This window comes from Mustela erminea, chromosome 14 (genome assembly GCF_009829155.1).
Source record: "Mustela erminea isolate mMusErm1 chromosome 14, mMusErm1.Pri, whole genome shotgun sequence".
Taxonomy (NCBI): domain Eukaryota; kingdom Metazoa; phylum Chordata; class Mammalia; order Carnivora; family Mustelidae; genus Mustela; species Mustela erminea.
This window is the reverse complement of record NC_045627.1, coordinates 43945786-43963381: the sequence shown is the minus strand read 5'-3', so window position 1 is coordinate 43963381 and position 17596 is coordinate 43945786. Positions and strand designations below refer to the sequence as shown.

Genomic DNA, 17596 nt, shown 5'->3' with positions numbered 1-17596 from the left:
GAGCGCACACAGGTGGTGGTCCCAGGCTGGCCTTGCCCGTGGCTGGCTGGTTTGTGCCATTTTGGGCAAGCCACTTTACCTTTCTTGGTCTCAATTCCTGCATTTGGTGGAAGGTAAAAGAAGGCACACTTCACATACCGTACACACAGAGTCATTGAAAGGATGGAACATATAGGAAACAGCCAGTAGGAAGTACACAGGAAATGTTGATTTAGTCCCCTTCCGTCATCTTAGCCTGGGTAGATGGCTAGGCAGCTGGGGCAGGGGAGGGAATCTGTTCTTTTCATTTTAAGTTCAAGCGAAGAGTGCAGCACAGCTTACCCATTTAATGATAGTATTAGAACGCTGATTCGGCTGGGTCATGCCAAGTCAGAAGCCGAGAGTGCTGACCTCCAGCTGCATGACAAGGGGGGCTGTTCTGCTCACTTGTCTTCCCCCCATTTGAAGCAGTAGGTGGGCAGACACAACTCAGTAGCTGGCCCAGCATTCAGCCTCTATCCCCCTGTCCCTTGTCTGCTGGAAATCAAAACACTGACTTTCCCAGGAGCCCTTGCAGTTAGGAGTGGCCACAGGACCAAGTTGGGCCAATGAAACATAAACAGAAAATGGTTAAATCTTCAGAGTGAGCAGTAAGCTTCTGGGAAAGATTTTGTGGGGAGAGAGGATACGTTCACATCTTGATCATGGCGATAGTTCCATGTGTTTATATTGATCTGAAATGATCAAATTGTACATTTTAGGTATGTGCAGTTTGTCCATCCGTCATACCTCAATAAAGCTGTTTAACAAACTCTGCCAGGGGTCCTGAGAAAGGGTGGGTTTCCTAACCAAAGGGACCTTCATGGAAGACATTTCTGCCATCCCTTCTTCCTGCTTCGAATGCAGAGCTGATGCCCGAAGGCTGGGTTGGCCAACCGATAACCAGGAACGACAAGTGTGTCGGAAAGCCAAGAGAGCTCCTGAGAGCTTGACTTTGAATCTGTCCATAGACTACTTTTGTTGAGGAAAAGAAACACTTCTTCCTCTCAACCCTTGTAAGTAAGGTTTGTGGTTTCTTGCTGCCCAAAGCCTTCCTATGTATATGTAGGTGCTCAATCAATATTTGCCAAATAAACGCATTAAGGGTTGGGTAAACCAATGATCGAGGAGGAAGAGGAGGTCTGTCTGGTATTTGGGGCCTGGGATCAGAGCTGGCCCTGGAAGGACGGGAGCGGTTTGGCCAGGAAGAGAAGGAAAAAGCAGTGGTTCGAGGTAGGGAGAGCCACAGGAGAACAAGACACAGAGATGGGGAAGCACCAGCCCCCTGCCCCCACAGATAAGCTCCCCTCTGAGGAACAGGCAGCTCCACCCCTCCCCCCACTGTAGTTAATAAGCCATCCCACATTTTGCTTTCCTCCCACATTACTTTTTTTCAGTGGCAGAAAATTATAGTTGACAAGTGGCAATTGATCTCTTCACATTATTTTGAAGCAATTATATTGAAATGGGAAACAATGCTTCCAGGAAAGAGCCCGATAACAGAGTTGAACACAATGCTCCTTCCAAGATAGGGGAGGCTGATTTGCACTGTGGAGAAACTGACCAAATCTCCTTCCTCTGAAATTACAGTTAATTATTGCCCGAGAATCTTCAAAGATAACTTCTGTTTCAACCCAAGGGGCAGAGGACAGGCCAGAGTCTGGCGGGTGTCTTCATGAGGGGCTGCCCAGCCTGGGGCTTGCTGGGATTGCCTCAGCAGGGTACCCCTGAGCCCCCTCAACATACCAAGAGTGTGTCTGGGGACCCAAGTCTGGACACATAAAACCAGCTTCTCCAGAGAATAGTGTGCTATAATTCCCCAAACTCAGAAGAGCCTAGGATGCCTTTAAAGTAGATTTCCATGGGCCCCCAATATTATTTTCTTATATTTGAATGTTTCTTAAATCTATGCAAAGCAAAGGTAGGTATAAACTTCTTCTGTTTATAGTTTAAAACTGAAGGTAAACAAAACCACTATTACAGATTAAGAAACAAGCCATTAGATCTGCAGAAGTGAATTAACAGCATCAGTTTAACATGAAAAATCACACAGGTTTTCCTACTGAATTTGCACCTGAGACCAGCACATAGCCTGGCCCTGACACACAGTAGGGCCAGATTTTCGTGGCCCTACTATGTGCCATGAGATGAGGGCCCTCCACTTCTCTCTCCTGCAGTCTCTGCGAAGTGCTGCTCACACACGTGGCTCAGTGCTGTTTAGCCCTGCCCTGGGAAGGGAGGCAACCCCGGGCCAGCCTTGGATCTGTCCTCATTAGTCTGCAGCAACTCATATAGTGTCCTCATGATTATAACACATGTCGGTAACCTCAGGTCTAAGTGTAAATGGGCACTTTGGTGTAAAGCATTCACCTCTATCAGTGGTTCTCAACCTTAGCTACACACTGGAGTCACTTACGGAGGCTTGAAAAAGCCTAATCAGAGTAAAATCCTAATCATGGTGAAAACCTAATCAGGGTGAAAAATCCCAATCAGGGTGAACCTCAGGCCAATTCAGTTAGAATCTTTTTAAATGTTCCCCAGGTAATTACGGTCAACGATCTAGATCATGTTCTCACCCCCCACCACCCCACCAGAGTTTCTCACTCAGTAGGTCTGAGGAGGGGCTGAGCAACTAACATTTCAACTTGTTCCTAGATGTTACTGATGCTGCTGGTCAGGGGACCACATTTTGGGAACTGACAACTTCAATAATCTGCATGAGTTTATACTGATTTGTTCTGGATTATGGTAGATATTAAAGCATGGGCATCCAAAACTCATGAGTCGCAGAGAACTCATCTAAGAATGTTAGTTGAGAAAGACGTGCATTGTGGACCCAACATTGGATTTGGGGCTCAAAGCCCCCCTTGACTCCTGTACCAGCTACTCTGGTAGATCACCTTGCCTTTCTGAGTCTGTGACTTGGGGAGGGGGGAACTATGCCCATCTCGGAGAGACTATGGCCTGGATGCTAACATCAATAAGTATTAGAGGATGAACACCAAAAACCACAGTGAGATACCACCCCATGCCCACTCGGACGGCTGTTAAACAAAACAAAAACAAAAACAGAAAAGAACAAGTGTCGGTGAGAACATGGAGAAATTGGAATCCGTGCCCACCGTTGGCTGGAAGGTAAGATGGGGCCACCATTGCAGAAAACAGCATGGTAGTTCCTCAAATAATTAAAAATAGAATTGCTGTATCAGGGAGCAGTTTCACTTCTGGGTATATATCCCAAAAGAATTGAAAGCAGGATTGCAAAGAGAGATTTTACGCCCATTTCATAGCAGTATTACTCACAGGCACCAAAAGGTAGAAGCAACCTGAGTGTCCATCCACAGTTGAATGATAAACTGAATGTGGTCTTTACGTATAATGGACAATTACTCAGCTTTCAAAGGGAAGGCAACGCTGACACATGGTATAACATAGAGGAACATCAAGGACATGATGCTAAGTGAAATAAGCCAGTCGCAAAAAGATAAGCACTGGATGACTCCAGTTATAGGAGGCACCTAAGGTAGTCAAATTCATCGAGACAGAAAGCAGCATGGTGGCCATCAGGGGCTGGAGAGGGAGGTGCTTGGAGGATGTGGTGAGTGCTGCATAGAAGTCGGGCTTTGTTAGGTGGTGGGGGGTGGGGCAGAGACTAGGGCTTTGGTCCTAGCTCCATGACTTGATGGCTGTGTGACCTTGGCTGAGGTGCTTATCAGCACTGTAAAGATGAAGAAAGGGCTAATGGTAGCTGGCAGGCTTGTTGTGAGTCTCAAATGTCTGTGGCAGCACTTTTTAAACAGCAAAGCACTAAATGGCCTATTTTGCAAATTAAAACATATTTCAAAAGTTGTAGGGACACTTGTGACACAGTTTATGAAAGCCACACACATCCATCTCTTCTGTCCATGTCCTGGGTGGGCTCTCCTTAAAGGAGACCCTTCTCAGTGGTTTGCTGAGAAGTCCCTCCTATTTGCAAAGCTGAAAAAATGATCTAAATCCCAAAGATGGTTGTTGGTGGGTGGCGCATACAAGGGGACCTGTTCAGTCCTGCGGTACTTACTGCCGGGGACACCGTTGGAATGAGCTCCTCTTCGGGATCTGTCCCATACGTAACTGATGCTCAGTGCCATGAATGAATGCTTGAATGAATGAAACGAATAGGGACTTTAAAGACATCCCTGCATTGCACAGTTAGCACAGAGCTCAAAAATTTGCTGACGTTTGAACATCTGTAACATAGCAAAGGGGCACGTGTTTTATGAGGAAACCAAGAAGGATCTTGGAAAACCAAGTAATTGAGTAACATGACAGCAGATGAATTTCATTTAAGGGAACAATTTTAAGTGTTCGCACAAGCTGATGGATTTTGAATTAGTTGTAACCTTTGGAAAAAAAAAAAAAAAAGATCTCAGTGCTGCTTTAGCCACCTCAGTGGAGTCCGAACCCAGTGGCAGACTTCACAATTGAGATGTTTCGTCTGACTGGGGAGGAGAGAAGAGAGATGGAAATTATTTTAACGTCTGTAGGAGGAGTCCACCGAGAGAGGGGCCTGGAACATTCTCCTTCCAGAGAGACCTGGTCCCCAAACTGGAAGGGAAGAGCGTCACCAGCAGCAGATCCACTAGCTTTCTCTTTTTGGGAAAACTGCAAAATAGCAGCTGGGAACAAAATGAGGGGAGTTCAAATTAGCAGCTCGCATTTATCTTACTCCATTTGGCAGAAGCCAACAGTCACTCAGAATGAAAAGCCCAAAATTTAAGGCAGAAAGAAGGAAATTGCTTTTTCTGGGCCATGTCTAATTAACCCTTGGAGCAACACAGCAATTCTGTTTTACTGCGACTTCTCGCTTAGGAAGACTCCAAAATAAAGATTAAATACGGGGTGTTCGTGAGTGGTGATTCTCCCCAGGATGTGACTCGCAGAAGCCATCAATCCTTGTGCCCAAAGGAGCAACTGGGGCCAGCAGAGCATCTCTGCTCCTGTCGCATCCCACGTGTAGGATAGGAAGCACTAAGGAAGGAGTTTGCCTTCCGGAGCCTTCGCCTATGGCTATAGTTGAGAAAAGGATGCAAAAAATCAGCTGGATGCTTCTTGCTGCCTGTTCTTCAAGACCAGTCCAGGTTTCCTTTGTCTGATGTATCCCGGTGTTGACCTTGACTGCCGCCCCCCACCCCACCAAAAAAAGACTTGGTGAATAGACACACGCTCTGTGAGGGTCATCTCTCGCATTCTCTTGAGGGGTGGGGAAGGATTTCTTACATGGTCGAAAAAGCTATTGGAAAGGGGGGAAGAAAGAAAGAAAAGAAAAGAAAAGAAAAGAAAAGAAAAGAGAAGAGAAGAGAAGAAAAGAAAAGAAAAGAAAAGAGAAGAAAAGAAAAGAAAAGGAAAGGAAAGGAAAAGAAAAGAAAAGAATAGAAAAGAAAAGAAAAGAAATCCTTAGCCCACAGGTGATCAATGACTCTCAGTAAAACCCATTTGAACGCAGTTTCAAATCAGCCACAGGGCTGGTCTGAATGCTTAAGCAGGCGTGACAGCCCACCTTCCAGGTGAAGGATCTGCTTTGGCTTCTCGTATAAATAGCTGCGTTAGCACCACAGGCAGAGAATAACGCAATCTCCACCTTGAATATGCTAAGTGTCCTCATTATTCAAAAGGCATGAAACCGGCCAGGTGCTCTGTTTAAATGAAGAGACATCGTTCTCCGCGGCTGCACAAGTTAACGGCAGGCACTCCTTGGTTTAACCAGGTTGATTTTTACAGGCGGTCTAACTTCTGGAGCTGAGAAAACCTGGGAACCAGGTAAGAGTCCTACCTGGACAAAATAATCCCTGAGAACCTTCTCCACTTTCAGGATTGCATAACTTTTGGGGGGGGTCCCCAGATTGTGCGGACAAGGTGCCTCAGAGAGCGGCCTCTGCCGGTGAGGCGAGGTATGGCAGCCCAGCTGAAGTAGCCAGCCTTGCAAGCGAAGTGCTTCTGAGAATAGCAAATGTTTATGTGAAGATCCTTGGTTGGGGGTGAGGAGGAAAGTACAGGCTCAAATGGCAATTATGTAACAATTCTCAAATGAAAGCTAGCTATGCTGAGGTCTGTGGAGTTCTGAAAAGATAGCTAACCATAAATAGCACATCATGGCTCAACCAACTCCCCTGCACGCCAGAGGGAGAAGAAGCTGGCACAGACCCTTTCTTTACAAAATGTCTTCAATTCAGTATTTTGAGACACGCACCTAACTTCATAATGGAAGCCAATGCAAAAGCGATTTTAGTTATCTTCTCACCGCCAATAAAAAAAAAAAAGTTTCCTACGCGTGTGAACAGTCACACAGTGGGCATCCCCTGAGTTTCAAGGCACATAGAGATGGTTCCCAGAAAACAAAGACTTATTTGTCAAGATCATTTAAAACCTCACCTCAGAAGGTTGAGGTGTGATGCATGGAAACAGTGTGTTGGAGTCTGAAGGGCCCCAGGGGGCCATCTTTCCGGCTTCCCCCACTGTACAAGATGGAGAATCTGAACCCCAAAGAGCAGAGCTGAAGTCCCAAGGGTCTTTGGGCAAAAGGCTAAACTATCACAGACAAACTCAAGGCTTATTGCTACCAGCCCAGGGCTCTTCGTTATGTGATAGCCCGACTCCTGCATTCTGTAGTGATGTTCTCATTGAAATAGGCTGTCCCCTTACCCCTCCAAAATATGGATTCCCTGGTGGAAAATCCAATAGTTTTTCCCAAGCCATATTTCTCAGACTGCCTCCCACTGTGCCCCCCTCCCCAGGAAATGGTCCTGACTTTTGATTTAGAAACGATGGTTGTGGTAACATTACACCCCCTCTAATGGTATTAACCATTAATACCATTATTAATGGTTAGTTAATTAATAATTAACCATTAACGGATGGCTGTCACTATAGTAATATGGTGAGGTACACCTGGAAGGTTAACCACACAATAGCGCGAGACAGAGAAGCCCCCATGGCCACCTTGAACCCTTTTCCTACGGGAGGAGCCGCTCCTGTCCCCCGACCCCCAGGGCCTCTTGCTGGAGAGGAGAACTTCTGTGCCCTTCAAGAGACAATTAGAATCATCTTAAAGAAAGCTGAATTAGAGAGAATGAGCCTCCATGGATTCAAGGGCTTCTTCCCTCCCAACGTCCCTTATGTTCCTCATAATGGATCCTTTCTTTAAACATTACACCCCTCAATTAGCTCATAATTGCTGTCCATGCCATATGAATTATGCATCGTGCAATGCGAATCCAGGTTCCCTGGCACTGGACAAATCACAAGCTGTTGAAGAAGCTGGAGTAATTACCAAAACAATCCCGGGAGACCTGGACGAAAGGAGCATTATCTGGTCGCCAGGTCATTCTTCCGCCCTGCCTTTCCCACCTGCAGCCGGGACTCACCCCTTCCCCATGGAGCACTACTAAATAGTAGCTGGGGCACGAGCGCGTGCCCTGCGCCAAGCAATGTGCCAACACGCCTTAACATTTTTATTCTTTGCCATCCTTGGGAAGCAGAGACTACAATTTTATATATCATATAACTTAGCTTAAAATACCCTCTCCTTCTGGAGTTTCTGGGTCTCACATGCCGGGGCGTGGGTGAAGTTCACCTTTGGGACGTAAATGGAAGAAGAGCTTGTTTAAGTAAGTGACAAATGCCATGACAGAGGATGGCTTGAAGCTATGCCAAAGGACAAAGAGGGCACTTGGGAAGCACTCAATGTGTTCATTACTGGTCAAATTACGTTTATTGAGACTACTTGTTAAGAACCTCTAAAGAAGGGTTAATATATATATATATATATATATATATATATATATATATATACACATATATATATATCTCACAAAAGCTTTAAAATTGCATTTCTTCCCATATATTCATATTTATGTATGCAGATTCTTAACAGTCTACCCTTTCAAACAATTATCTCAAATCATCTAGCTACTACTACTACATACACACACGTGCACAGATGCACAGGTGCACGCACATGCACACACACACGGGTGTCCATATTGGTATCGGTTATATCAGGTGGACTGATAAGGACATGTGTCCCTCAGTGTTCCCTACATTCCTTCTACCACCATCTCTGCATGTAAATTTGGAGGGTAACCCATCAACCACCTACATCCAGGCTCTTTGCACAGGATTTGTCCAAATTTTTATTTCCAAAGCATCTACAATCAGACAAATTGTCCTCTGTAACTTCATTCAGCTTAAGGAGGTAAATGTTTATCTTTGGTTTCTAAGCATTTGTTAGACAAATGTACCACCCTCTCTTAATCCTGCCCATCTTTCCGGAAGCAGTGTAGAGCTCATGCCTGCTTCGAGCTCTGGTGTTTCCAGAGGTTAAGAAGACGTGATCTCGTGGTCTGCTGGAGGCTGCTGTCATCTGAAATGGTGCTCGGGGCTCAAAAAAGTGAAGGACAGACGACCTGGAAGCAGACAGGCTGGCAGCACTGCTTGCTAATTTCATGTTCATTGTCATGTTCAGTTTGCTCATCTGCAAAATGGGAGTAAGGAACCGTACAAATTTGCAGTGTTAGAGTACTCTCTAAGAAGGACATTTGAATTCATTTACACTTTCCAACAGTCAGGCATGCATCAGAGTTCCCCCGCACCCCCCCCCCAAAAAAAAACACACAAGCAGACACCGTTTTGAAATTAATGCTGACACAGAATGGATTGCTGAAGGGACACCCAGAGACTTCTTTTTCATCTTGCTCTCTGTCCAAGGACAATTCACCTATCTTGTCTGCTTGCTACTTTCTTCATTGGACAAAAGATGAAGTTGAACAAATGGCCTTTAAGGTAGCTTTGATGTTTAAAAATCAATGATTTTATTTATAGGTAACAAATCACAAACCCCTTTGGTGGTCTTTCCAGCCTCGGGAAATATGATTGGGGTCAAGCCCGACAGGGTGGATGGAAGGTGGGCTGTGGTGGTTGTGATGGGTGGGCGTTACCTAGCGGTTTGTGAGTGATGTCGCCAAGAGGGGTGGCAGGGAGCCAAGGTCAGGAGATCAGAGACACCAGAGCGCGCATCAAACCCCAAGAGTGAGCTAGGATTTCAATAGAAAAGCGACATCAAAGTTGAGAGCAGAGGAGTTCAAGGGCTTGATGTAGGTCCCAGGCAGATGAGGCCTACTTCTTAGCACAGAAATTTGTTCATTCATTCACTCGACCAACAAATATTTCTTCAGTTCCTACTGCTTGCTGGTTGTGGGGGTGTTGCATGCACAATGCAGGCAAGACAGGCATGGGCCCCTGTCCCCATGAGGCTTGCAGTCTCATGGGAGAAGCAGACATTAAGAAAAAAACCACTTAAATATATAATTATTGGCCCTGATAATTGCTCTCATAGAGTAGCCCAGGTGGTCATGCAAGCTGAAAAAGCGGATCAGATCAGTCTGTAGTCAGGGAAGCCATCCTGGAGGAAGTGACAATTTCCATAAATGACAGGCACTGTGCAGATGCCATTTTATACAGGCATTGGTGTTTCCCACTTAAAGGGGAGCAAAGGGGGATTCCTTAAGGGGCTGGTCAAAACAGAAGGGCTATCACTTTTTGTCACTATAAATAGGTTTATAGATAAATACAGAGAGCGCATCACCATATTTCTTGCATCAAAGTTTTAAAAACTGCCGTAGCCATATCTGTTGCTTGTGAAGAATTCAGGTTTGAGTTCGGGTTCTGGATTTTCATGAGTGAACTCTCTTAGAGCTTTAAGAGCTGTGGGTGAGTCGCTCTTGTAAGCAGACACTGCACATGGGCCCTGGTTACCTTTAAATGGACTCTCCCTCCCACTCCTGCTCCCTGCCCACGATCCTTCCAGAGACAGAACTACCCACAGGGAGAAGACTAGAAGGCAAGAAATGAAAGAGATGAAGATTCATGAATTTTACAATTGTTCTAGAGTTTCTAAAGTGTGTTAAATAACAGAGAAGTTTCACCAAATGTTAATAAATGTTATGTGGGGTGGAATCCCACATTGGTTCCAGAATCCAGTACATCTAGGAAATAGATTAAATAGTTAGGCCTGCTTCCATTGCAGGACTTATCAGAACCTTGGATATTATAATGTGAATTATAAATCTTTAATTAGGGGTACAACTGGGAATATTTTCCAAACATACTTGACCATAAAACATGCTTTCCTAGGAATATTTCTTGTGTGTAATGTGCTTCAGAACACATCTTAGTAAATGCTGTTTAATTAAGTAAGTCAGATCTAGGTTTTAAAAATGAAATAGATCTTAGAGGCCACCTCATCCAATTCTCCCACTTTGTGCAGGAATATGAGTAAAAACCACTGATCTAAATCTATTTTTTTGACACTATAATGTGCATTTCTCTTATACTACGGACATCCACCCTGTTAAGTTGTAAGACTCAAAAAATCTCGTAAAGGAACAAGGAAGTCCCTTTCCAGTACCAAGTGACTTTGGGAAGGTCACTGCTCTGGGCTTCAACTTCATTATGTGTGGAATGAAAACGACACACCCTTGGGTTGTTGAAGAGTCAGCACTGTATGTAAAATGCCTGATACAGAGGAAGCACTCAGTTATTAGCTCCCCCTCTTCCCACCCTGAAAAATAAGCTTTATATAAATAATATAGGCAAATATTCTATATGCAATATGCAAATATTCAAGACATTTTTTATAATGTTGGGTTTTATCCTTGTCCCTGAGGGAACACATTAATGCAAATAAAATACTCTGTTCAGTTCTGCTGGTTTAGATGATTCCTTGTCCTCCCAGGAAGCCCCCCTACCTAATAACCTAGTGTTAAAGTTCACTAAAGACAAATACTTTGGAGTTTATCATTCTTTATGAGGCTCTATGCTTCAGAATTAGAGTATTTCAAAATTTGGCTCCCTTCCATGTTAGAAAACAAGACATGTTAGAGCCACAACAGGAAGTGACTGGCCCAAGGTCACTGCATGATCTAGAAGCAATCCCAGCTCCAGCTAAGCTAGTAATGTCTATCCTTGAGCCTTTTCTCCAAATCAGCAACTCCTCATTTATTTTGTAGGAAGCCTAGGACCCAGAATGCTCGACTGTTTGCTCTTGGGTTCTCTCGATCTCTGTAAAACCAGAAAACTCGGAGGAATTTTAATTTCCCAAGGTGGGAAGATGATGGAAAGAGAAAACCCTCCAACTATCAGTTTGGGGCTCTGTGCCGAACAGAGGGTTTGGTGAGTTATAGCAGGGTTTGAGCTAGAGTCCAAGCTGGGCACCAGCCTCTCTCTTTCGGCAACCAATGGGGAGAGAAGAGAAAATGCTCAGCTCTAAGAGAGAGCCTCCTTCCTGATGTGTACACAGTGAAACAGCTTCCAGGCAGCAGCCCCAACAGTTTAGGCAAATCAGCGGCGCAGATCTTAAAAACAAAAACAAAGGTAAACTGACTGGTGCCGAACGCAGCATTTACGCAACGTTGAGTGTAAATAACAAGAGTGTTGATGCTCACTCTCTGCTCTCTCTTTGGTACTGATGGGGGGGGGTGGCTCAGGCAGCATGCGGTTGGGACAGGGACAGATGTGGAGCTCGTGGGTCTGGGTTCTCATTCTGCTCCTCCACTCATAGATGGGTGAGCTCGGACGAGGCGCACTTGTTCCTTCCCATCTGATCCCTTGTCCATGCGAGATGCAAGCTGCTTCAAATCCTTTTTATAGGAATGAAACAAAAGACTGAAATCAAGCTGCTCCAGAGCAAACAACACACTTGGTGCTAGAGGAGTAAGATCCCTTTCTGCCCTTCCTGGTCCCGCTCTACTGGGGCACTTGCATGCCAGCTTCTGTGATAGGACCCCTCATTTAAAAAAATCCCTACACAGTGCTCACCCAACAACAAGGAAGTACAAGGCAGGCTTTTGCCATTCTCCAGGGCAGTTTCCAGCTCAATCAGAGGCCTGGGTTTTGCAGCCATTGGGCTCCTGAGCACGTGAACTGCTAAGGGGATTCTGTGGGTGATCGACTAATCAGCTTGAGCAAACTCTGAGATTCCGCCAGGTAAGGAGAGAGCACAGCAGACAGGTCCTGGAAACCAATTTTACAAAAGAGCCACCCTGACGGTTCATGCCGACAGGGTGTGTCTGCTGGTTGGGAGGTTGTGGATCTGAGCTCGTGTAGGGTGGCTCGTGTAAGCAGGCACTGCTGTTGTGAACACAGGCTAGGGCATGGTGTGCCCAGCAAAGGGGAACAAGGCCTCTGGAGAGCGGAAATCTGACTAATCCTGACATGCTTGTTCCAACTGGACCTCAGCCCATTAAAGGACCATGGGGAAGCCCTGGCTGCCTCTCTGAAAATAGGACTGGAAGGCACCATAGAAGGTAACCAGGTTTAGCCTTCTCTGAGAAATCAGATGGCCTGGCATCCTCCGAAGAACACTCCTAGAAGATTTTCTTCCCACCTGGAAAGTAAAGTCCTAAATCCAAGCAAGACTATTGCCCAGACAACAGAGGAGGCTTGAGGTGGGCCGCCGAGGTCACCTGGCCACGTCTAATGTCACCGATGGGGAAACTGAGGTAGTGAGGATTTGCAGGAGGGCACGCAGGGAGCCAGCAGCCGGTCCTGAAACCCAAGCTCCTATCCTAGGGGAAGCTCTCTCAGTCTGGAGGGTGAGCCTCACCACACACGCCGTGTCCAGAGCATGACCCGGCAGGAGGCACACATCGCCATAGTTAGGAAGTGGGTTCAAAGCTCATCTGTAAAGACTAAGGCTCACAGAGGAAGCCCTCCCTTTCTGTTTCCCCTCTGTAAGAACCCCTGTCTCATCACTGCCAGCCAGATCCTCCTGGGTCCTGGGATCAAGGAACGTCAGCCCATCCATGACCAAGACATAGGAGTTCCCCCAAAACTTGCACCTAAGTTTGCTTCTCTTGACTGGAGAAATGACCGGAGCAATTACCTGTCTAAATACTTCCCCAGGAGCGCCTGGGCAAAGTGGCCCCCCGAGGGAGAACCCAAGGTATGGAATTGGTCATGGAGACAGGAGGATAGTTTTAACCAGAGAAGTGCGTCCGTCCATCTTTGCAGACATTTACTGAGTGCCTACTATGTGCCAGCCCCAGATTCTAGACATCTAATCAGTGCTCCGAGCGGGCACCACCGCCTTTCTGAATGTCAGCCACCCAACCCTCGGCTTTGTGCTAGCTCTCTTTCTTCTTCACTCTCTTTCTTTCTTTCTTAAGCCACCAACAAAACTCTGACCTCTCCCCGAGCACACAATGCAGGCAGTCACTCATGCATTAACAACCACCGGGCCCCAAAGGTCGTTTCTATGACAACCCCGGGGTCCTTAATGACCCTGGCAGGCCAATGATTTTGTTTTGTTTGAGAGTGAAGGAATAATAAGTCAGACCGGCGCGCTCGGGCGCTCGCCCCCTCCCCCGCGCCGCCTCCGCCAGCCGCGCGGATATACTACTGTTCATTATCTGGCTGCTGCATCAGCCCCAGAGACAGGGCGGCAGCCAGCAATGAAAGACAAGAGCCGGCCTGCAGACAAAGAGCTGTAAAGGACCAGAGTGTGCCCTGCATACAGGGCTGCCCGGGCTTCATTAATTCCATCGCCAGCCAGGGAGCGGTAACAAGGGCCTGGGGTCCCCGGCTCCTGGAGTCCGAGGTGTCCGCATGAACCCCAAATCACAGTGCAGAGCCCAGTTGGGAGGTCTCTCCATCCAGGGGATGGGTGGGCTGGCAGAAGGCAGCACCACTCCCAGTGGCAAGACCTATCATTTTAACGAAGGGATGAATGAGGCAATTAACGTGCAGCCCCACCACCTTCCATGGGATCGCCAGTAACTTGGGAGGTGGGCTGGAGCTCCCAGACAAAGGAGGGCGGCGTGGCCTCCCAGCTGATTCCTGTCCCCCGAATCCGGGTGGGGTGCTACCCCTCTAGGTGCTCCCGTGGGCTTTTCTGCTTCTGCCCTGAGAAACTTCCTGGGGAGGATGCTTTCATTGTCTTCTGATCTTGGGGCAAACAGGCCTCCAGCTTGTCACATTAATTTTCAAATGTGATGTTTGGCAGCATGGGATTTTGCTAGCAGACACTTGGAATTATTTTTGGTGTGTGTGTGCACGGCTGAAATCCCCCAGAATAAGTCATTATCCTGCAAAAAAAAAAAAAAAAAAAAATCTGCTCCTACTGGCTGCCTGGTGGCCCAATCAGCTGACTCATTTTCCACGCTTTCCCTCAAGTAATTAGCGTTTTCATTTTTCCCAACCTACCTATTAGATAAACTCCAGGATCTCATTCTGTTGAAGCACATTTTTGTGAGTTGACGTGCCCCAGCCTCTCCCCGAGAAACAAAAGGAGAGGTCTTGGAGAAAGGCACAAAGATGTGTGATTTAGACCCACGTTCTCCTACCTGGACTGGCATTTCATCAAGGAGAGGGACGAGGAGGGCTGCGCGTCGTTGGGGAAAGAGCCAGCACAGCACCCCGGGTCGTGGATCCCAGTCTCTGCTGCTGGTCTCCTCGTGATGCTGCGCAAGGGTCCCTGGCCATTCTCTGGGGCTTCCTGAACCTCTTGCAGAGCTGGCAAATCCAGGAAAGCAGAAATGAGACACTGCTGGATACAGGAAGAGCATCCCCCATCTCCGGCCCCACTCTCTGGCCTCAGTTTCCCTTCTGTCGAATAAGGGGCTTGCTCTAGATCAGGAATGGAAACCTCTGCAGAGGCCAGCAGGCAGCACGAATGATGAGAGGGGAGGCGAGTCTGGGAGGCCTGGAGGGCACCCACCCTGCTAATTCGGGCAGGTATAGGACAGCTCTGTGAGAGTGTAGGTCAAGGATGGCCAGAGATCCTGAGGTTTCTCAAAAGAAGACTGAATTTGGATTTTTTTTTCCCCAATGTGAAATTTTCAGATTTTTAAATGTGGTCAACTAATTCTCATTTTTAAGAATATTATGTTGATCTGAGAAAAGACACTTGAATTTAATATGTGGTTCCAGGCCTCCCAGTTTATAGCTTCTGCTCTAGATCTTTGGAGCTCCAAGTGTGGTCAGACACCCAGACCATAGACGTTACCTAGAAGCTGGCTGGAGAGAAAGACTCGCAGGCCTCCTTCCAGATCTCCTGCCTCATCAGCCAGTGATTACCATGCACACTGATGTTTGTGTAGCCACCGAGTGCCTCTTCAAGGTCTTTGAAACCTGCCATCTAGTTCTGCTTACCTGGGACATTCTCCAGCACCTTCCCTGACTACAGACTGGCTCTCCAAGCCTCCTACACACACCTTTGTCATACCTCCATGGAAGAAGAATGGCCCGCCAAGAGTATAGGAGACCAAAGTGTGTAGGCTCATGTTGGGGCCCCGGACTCATCTGGTCCAAACCTTTCCCTCTGGCGGGCGGGGGAAGATTTAAGCCGTCCGGGGAAGACGGCTGTGTATTCTTTCCTCCGGGGGGTTGGGGGGCTGCGCTCAGTCTCATAAAAAATGCAAACTTTTTCAGTCCTCCGTTCCTAGAATGTACAGTCATTGACACAAATGACCATGATTCTTTCCTTAATTTCCCTTCTTAGGCGGTCCTCGATGTGATATCTGCCTGGTTTGTATCCACTTCTTCAAAAGCCTTCCCAGTCTATTCTTGGATTTCTCTCCGTCTCCAACGTTCCAAGTGCGGGCTGTCGCCGGGGTCTGCTGTCTGCACGATGGTGTTCTTGCAAACACGTAGACCTCTCACTCTGCTTTGCGCTTTGATCTCTCCGAGGGGTAGCGGTGCTTTTCCAGCTGCTCTGCAGCACCTGGAGCTCAAATGACCTAGAAGGAAAACAAGACCTGTGCTCCGAAGCTTACTCTACTCTTGGTCGCACTACCAAATTTAGTGGCCTCGCCACTCGGGCTCCAATCTGGGTGCCGGACTGACGTAACAGAAGGAGCCGAAGGCCTGTGCTCTGATGTTCGCCACGCGGCTTCAGTGTTCTCATCCCCAACACGAGATGCTTCCAGGAGTAAGTGCTCTAGAAACGGACAGGTCAGCAAAACGATTTTATGAACATACTTTGTTTTCAAATCACCGTTGTAATTAATATTCACTTCCCACCCTGCTTCTGTCTGCATCCAACCGATGCGAGATTCATTTTATGCCACCTCGTGGATCTCTCTCCCCCATCTCCGCCTACTGTCGCCGTAGGCTGCACCCTCATTAACCATCACTTGTCACTTGCAGTGTTGCAAGAGTTTCTAGGTGTGAGCCTGAGCCTCTCGGAGACCTCCAGATTACTCTGCCCAAGGAACAGAGCTCCTTGAAGCTCCTTTTGTCTGGAATTGGGAATGTATCCTCTGTGCCCGCTGAGGGAAGTCCCCAGTCTTCATCCTGATTTTCAGAGTTCTTCACAACTTGACCCAATGTGTCCTACACCCTTTGGTATCACACACACCAGACTCCCCAGACAAATGGATGGTGTATATTTTCCTACTGCTGGCTGATCCTGTAACATTTCCCGTAGCTGGAATGGTCTTCTGCTGTCAATTTCACCTAAATCTAAGATCCTGCCAATGTTTGAGTCTCAGTTCAAGGTCACTTTCTCTAGTGAGTGATCAGTTATCTCCCCTCTCCCCTAATTCGATGCCACTCTGTCCCTGCCCCATACGATGCTACATTACAAGAATTATCTCAGCTCAGGCTGCCAGGACACAATACCATAGACTGGGTGACTTTAACAACAGAAATGTATCTTCTCATAATTTGGGAGGAGAGAAGTCCAGCACCAAGGTTCCGGCCAATTCATTTTCTGGTGAGGACCTGCTTGCTGGCTTCTTGATGGATGCCTGCCTTTTGCTGTGCTCCTGCATGGTCTTTCCTCAGTGTGGACTTTTGGAAAGAAACAGACAGACAGAGAGACGGTGGGGTAGGGGTGCTCTCTGGGGTCTCTTTTTATAAAGACCCTAATACTGGACACAAGACCAGAGACCCACCATTTTGATCTCATTTAAGCTTAATTACTTCCTTAGAGGCCCCATTTCTAAATACAGCCACGCTGGGGTTAGGGCTACACATAGGAGTTTTGAGAACACTCGAACATTCGGTCCATAACAGGTATCTTTGAGTACATCTCATTTCCTCTTCTAAGTCCCAAGGTTCCAAGGGATAGAGTGTATGTCTTACGGTTTTCACAGTATGTCATGATTCCGTCTGTGTGACGGGTGCTCGGCAAACACGTGTTGGATGAGCCTGCAGACAAGGTCTCCACCACTGCCAAAGTCATCAGATCTCACAGGCACCCGAATGGTTCTGAGGCTTTTTAATTCAGTGCCTCTGTCCACATGCTGCTCTCCACCAAGATCCCCCCCTCTCCACCCACCCATGATGCAGGATTTAGTTCACCAACACTTTTTTTTTCTTTAGAAATTCTGCCTGTTTCTACCAAGTAAATCGAGGGTTTCTCACCTGCCTGGTGAGTATCTCCAGGTTTATCTTTACAGCCTAGTGATGTCCATTTGCTTCTCTGCCTCTGTCCCCAGGTGAGATCCTTAGGGCAGGGACTGGGACTCCTCTTTCTCCTGGACCCAGCACCTGGCATCTTGCTTGACAACTAATAACAGCACAATTCTATGTTTGTTGA

The 17596-nt window shown here is 47.1% G+C and overlaps 1 long non-coding RNA gene across 1 annotated transcript; it reads right to left on the bottom strand.

The window, feature by feature from the left end:
* Positions 1-7886: 7886 nt before the first annotated feature.
* Positions 7887-16208, bottom strand: LOC116572674. The gene is made up of 3 exons (XR_004278468.1): positions 14397-16208; positions 11499-11693; positions 7887-8530 (listed from the first exon to the last, which is right to left on the bottom strand). It is a non-coding gene; the product is annotated as an uncharacterized LOC116572674 (long non-coding RNA).
* Between the last annotated feature and the right edge of the window lie 1388 nt (positions 16209-17596).